Here is a 6,182-nt window from a genome sequence, read left to right on the forward strand (position 1 = left end):
AGGAATGTGAATACATTTATATATTTATAGAAAAGTAAGACATGAAACACACCATGAAGTGTGGTAGAAAGTCAGGTGGTGCCAACCCTTCAGGGAAGGGCGGAAGAGGGGGTAGAGGAAGAGGTGTAAGTCCCACCCCCCAAACTGAGATGCAACCTCTTTCCTCCAGCTAGAAGGGATGAGGCTTCCACAAGCAACAAGGAGAGGGGAGCAGTGCCACTCTCTGTGCCTGAGTCTGCATCCCCTCCATGAGCATTAGCCATACCTCACCCCCATGACAACAACAAGCATCAGCATGACAGCCTCTTCCACCCTCATTTCACTTCCCCTGATGAGCCTTCCAGTGCCAGAGGATGAGCTGTAGCTGGATCTGGATCTCAGTGCCTTAGCAAGGAATCATTTGACTATGTGCTCCTTAGAACCATTTGACTACATGCTCCTTAACTCTCACATTTCCCCTAGAGCCAGTTTTCCTTCCCCAGAAAGCACTTCAGAGGAGGTTGCCATAGAGGTTGCGGAGGCAAGTGGCTCAGCTGAGTCCATTCCTTCTGTTGCTGTGGCTCTGCCTGCTGAGGAGGGGGAAAGTGCAGCAGCATACACACATGCACCCACACCCCAGAAGCAAGCACGTAGTGTGGTCTGGGATCATTTTGAGCTGGAAGATGATCCCACATATGCTATCTGCCTACACTACTGAGCCAAAATCAGCCAGGGCAAAGGAACAAAAACACATGAGCACCATGGGGATGCTGATGCATCTCCGCAGGCACCACCCCCTTGCCCTTGCTCCTCAGCCTGGCACCAGTGTAAGCATGCCCAAAGGGAAGTCCCCCTCTTGCTCCAAAGCCCCCAACCCCATGAAGCAGAGGCAGGCCACCCTGGAACAGTGGGGGAAAGGTAAACAGAAAGGGGGAAATGTTGCAAGGGCAACCAAGATCACCCAGAGCACTGGGGGAGATGCTTGCTGTAGATGGCCAGCCCTTCTCCTTAGTTGAGCGGCCAGGGTTCAGACGGCTTATGGCACTCATGGCTCCATCCTACCAAGTACCCGCACGCACCACCTTCAGAGGGACGGTGGTGCCCTTCCTGTATGAGGCATGCAGGAACTACTTGAGGGTGGAGCTGTGCAAGGCAGGCCCATGGGTGGCCTTACACTTTACCTTGGACATCTGGAGCAGCCGGGGTGGTGACTGTCAGGTTGTCGGTGGGCTCTCCTTCAAACCAAGGTGAGTCCCACATGGAAACCAAGATCATGGGGGCCGTGAACCGCTTGGTGCAGGGATGGCTCGCTGGGCAGGGTGAGCTTACCTGCAGGTTCATGGTCACTAACAATGGCAACAATATGGTCAAGGTGGTCTGTGATGCCAACTTTGGCACACAAGTTGCACCTCATTATCAGGGATGCCTTGGAGGAAGACAGGGCTGCCAGTGACAGTGCCAGCACCACCACCAAGCTCATTTCCAAATGCAGGAGGGTGGCAGGCTACTTCCACTGGAGCATCAAGGGGGGCAAGATGATGCAGGACAAACAAACAGAGCTGAACATCCTGCAGCACAAATCATGCAGGATGTGGAGACTTGGTGGAACTGCACATACCCAATTCTGAAGAGGCTGGTGGAGCAACAGAAAGTCATTGATGAGATGGTTTTGCTCAGGGAGATTGGGATCAGCGGCCCGCTGAGCAGAGCTGAGTGGAATACCATCTCCCAGATCTTGGTGGTCCTCAAGCCCTTCCTCGAGGCCACCGAGACCCTCAGCGCTGGCAATGCCTTCCTTAGCCAGGTGATCCCTGTAGTGAGGGAACTTCAGAGCCAAATGGAGAGCTTCCAGGGGATCAGTGTTCCTGGCTGGGCAAGCCACTGTCACCAGACGTGCAGGCACTGGTGAGGCAGATGAAGGAGGGCATCAGGAAATTGCTTGAACCCTTGTGGTCCAGTACAGTCCACGTGCTGGCCTCCATGTGTGACCTGAGGGTGAAGGGCAGCATATGCAGCAGCCAAACCCTGAATCAGTGGACAGAGGTGCTGGTGAAGTGAGTCAGGGAAGCAGAACAGCGGAGGCGAGGGGGGCATGGAAGAGGGGGATCCACTGTCCCATGCTAGCATGCCATTCACCAGCCAGTCTCCTCCTCCACCACAGGCACTGCCAATGTGGACCAAGGGCATGGCTTCCATGGCAGGGTCGATAGGCACCAGATCCCAACATCTGGCAGGTAGCACTCAGGCCTTGGTGGCTGCCTATCTCACTGAGGACATGGAGCTGCTGCTGTGCAACCCCTTGGCCTATTGGGCAAGCCACAGTCAGATGTGGCCAGATCTGGCCACAATTGCCCAGGAACACCTGTCCTGTCCAGCAACCAGTGTTCCAAGTAAGAGGGTGTTCAGCATTGCTGGGGATACAGTGACACCCCACCGCACCTGCTTGGATCCTGGTTTGGTGGAGCAGCTAGCGTTCTTCAAGATGAACCTCCCACTGCTGGTGTTACTTAAGCTCCAGGTGCAGATGGAAGGAAAAAACCTGAATAGTTAGAAAAATATATCTTAACAAGCTTTCTAAGATATATTTCTCTAACTATTCAGGGTTTTTTTAAATAATAAACATATAAACACAATATAACGCATCACACATCACAAGTAATGCATCATTTATATATCCAATACATCATCTTTACTTCTTCCATTCAATTATTTTATTAAAAGAAAGGCAGTGTGACAGTTACACTGCCTGAGATGCTGCTCCTGCTACTGTGCTGCTGCTCACTAAGTTATTATTTTACCTGTTGTCATTTAAAGTGGTGGACTAGACTGAGGCTGTAGGGGAGGAGGAGACCTCCTTTTGCTTTCAAGAATTTGAGGTGAAGTTTCCCAGAACCCCCTGTACCTATTTCCTTGAAACCTGGCAGGCTTCATGGCCTTAGATGGGGCTATCATACCTGCAAGTTTCATCCAAATCAGACAAGAAATATCAAAGTTATAGGCAGTTTCATGCTTCCCCATTATAGCTTATGGGTGAAACATTGAATCAGCGAAACAGTTTCAATGAAATGAAACAGAACAGTAGTTTTGAAATGAAATGAAACTCAAAACGAAACACTGTTCTGTTGAAATGGAAGTCGAAACAGAACAGTGCTGTTTTGCACAGCCCTATATTTCCCAACCCAGGCCTGCAGGGGAAGGGGGCATGGGCTGGCCCTTATCTGGCTTTGAAGCAGGGGAAAGGCCCAACCTGACCATGTTGGGGAGAGGTTGTGGCCCAGCCCTAGCCCCAGCCCAGCTGCAAAGGGCTTGGCAGTGGGGGTGGTGGTACAATGAATGCAATTAATATTAATTGTCAATGGGTATGTCTACATGTGCATTAATGCACTATTGCTACTGTGCATTATTTAGTACATTTAATATGAGGTACTACATAAATGAGCAGTAGCTGGCTCTAACGCACAGTAGCAATGACACACCATCTTTTCATGATGCTTAATTCATAGTAGACTAATTTTATTAGGAATTAGCAGGGTTTTTGCAATGATACCTTAAAGCACAGTCGAATTATCTACTGCGCATTAAATATCTCATGTAGACATGCCCACTGTTCCTCTTCCACCAAATTGCACAACCCCAGGAGAGCTCTGTGAGTTGGATGCTATGGCTTTGTGGGCTAGAGTTGGCCTGTGGGCCAGGGATTGATCATTGCTGGTTCAAAATGTAGCAAATACCTAGGAGATACCTGACTGCACCTTAACATAGTTCAGTACATCCTTTAAAGAAATATATATATTCACCTGTCAGGTACAAATGCAATTACTCTTGAAGTGGCTTGTAACCTAAGATCTCTCTCTCTCTCTCTTTCCCTCCCTTTCTCCCACACAAACACATGTTCTCTCCCCTTTCCTATTGTTACCTATTTTCCTCTTCTGTTCAGTCATCTGCTGGTGAATAACTGTCTTTTCTTTGGCATGGCAAAAACAAACAGTAGAGGACTTTTATTCATTTTAGAGCTACATCCTTCTATTTATGTATTTATCTAAATTGTATTATGCTCTGCTTTCCCCCACAAAAGGCCCAGGGCAGCTTACCAAAAGCACAATCATTTATATAAAAACAGATAAAACTTTTACAATAAAATAAATATTAAACCAAATCTGAAAACCCACCCATTTAGACATGGATTTAAATCAAAAGCTCAGAGTAGAATACTACAGGACTTGGGAGAAGTTTGGAACTACTTTATGACTAGTTCCCATAATGGGTCACACCATATCTAGTATCTGGATTTGAGGAGAGTTCAGAACTGAATCTGAACTTTGCAAATCTGGTGACATGAAGGAGGTAAGAAACCTTCACAGACATTTGTATTAAACTTTAAGTTTCTTTAGAAATGAATACAAATTATTCACTTTATATTTACTATCCACTGCTAGAATTCCACGTCTCTCTTGACCACCTGCTTAAGATGGTACATGCCAGTTACATTTACAAGAACCTAGTTTCATAAAATTTTATATTCCTCCCCTTGCCTTTAAATTCACTCTTGACTTCTCAAGGGCTTTGTATAAAGGGGAACTTTGGGGTTGCTTTTTGCTGTCTACTTTTTCCAGCCTAATATTTTATACAACTTTTTAAACTCTCCTGTGAAAAACTGTGTATTTAGGCTAGTTTGATCAGAACTGGACATCTGTGCTGTTTTAAGATGATTGAAAATTAATTTCTTGCTTTGATTATCCTATAAATAAAACAGAAGCTTGAGCAGAGGTAAAACACTATTGAGAATACGGTGTTGTGAATGGAGGTAACTTACACCTGAGAAGTGAGGAACAGCTATGTCCCTTTCCTACGCAATAAATAAACAAACACATCCTTTAGGGAGCTCCTTGGGGGACATTTTACTCCAGTAAGCCCCAGTGCTAGTTCTGGGAAACTATGTTCATTGTGAGTTGCTACTGAATGTTGATATGCCACCAGTAGCCTGCCTGGAGAAGGGGTTGGATTTAATTTTTCAGCAGTCACCATCTGCCCTTTCAATCTTTGTTTGTATGTTTGAGATTAATGGCATCCTTAGGTGGTGCTGCTGAACAGCACTATTACTAAATGGACAGAACAAGGCCTCAAAGTAGAGGTAAGATCACACTTAGACCTTAAATTTATTTTCCTTGTGTAATTTTGTAGACCCAGGCTTTGCCTACTTGTCATGTTGATTCATGGCAGAAAAGCAGTTCTTTGCCTGAAAATGTGACTTTCCACCATAGCAACAAGCCGTGGCAAACCAAAACAGCATTCCACTTCTCCACAGTGATTTATTCCTTACTATTTCTTACATGTCTAGAAGAACCTCGAGGCCCAAAGGACCTCTGCACTGGCGGCAAACTTTATCCGAACCATTTACATTACTTGCAGTTGTTTATATCCAATGCTGGTCTGTCTCCACAAATAGCTTTCCACAGGAGAATACAGTAAGCATGATCAGCACTATATCCTGTCCTGCTTGTGGGTAGGAAATGCCTTTGAAATCAGTATCATTTCATGCTGACTCTGTATCTTTGAATCAGCAGTAGGAGAAACACCACAGATCACATTCCTTGAAGTTAGTGAAAATGTTACGAATAACATAAGAAAGCTATTTTTAGATTCCAGTACGCATACTTTACCCTTAATTTTAGCTGTTTGTTATATTTAAAGGAATACTTGAACCTGGTTAATCAAAAATTCAGTGTCGGGGCACTGATTGGTCTGCTACTTGTAAACAACCCTTTAGTGAGTCAAGTGTACAGACATGCTTAGAGAACAGTGGGGCCTGACAGTCTAAGGCTGTGTACAGACATCCAGGGAGATTAGATCGAGTTAAAAATAGCCACCCAATCTAAAGTAAGTCAGAATGGGGGCAGGGGTTACTGGGTGGGAGGGGGGTTGCAATGAATCGGTAGGGAGTTTACAGAAGGATTGGGGGAGCAGGTGGAGTCCATAGAAAATATCGGGGGGGCAGGTGGAGCCTGCTGGGGTGGGGTGAGTTGTTGAGATCTGTGAAAGTTTGGTGGGATCAAAGGGGCTCATGGGGATGGTGGGGGGAGGGACTCTCTCCACCCCCCAGGACCAGAGGCTATTTTTAGTCCTTGAACCCCCAACACCCAGGCAAATAACCCCTCCCCCCCAGTGAACCTACCCCCACATCCCACCCACCCTAGCTTACTTCC

Source organism: Gavialis gangeticus, unplaced genomic scaffold (genome assembly GCF_001723915.1).
Source record: "Gavialis gangeticus isolate Ggan-Ray unplaced genomic scaffold, GavGan_comp1, whole genome shotgun sequence".
Lineage (NCBI taxonomy): Eukaryota > Metazoa > Chordata > Crocodylia > Gavialidae > Gavialis > Gavialis gangeticus.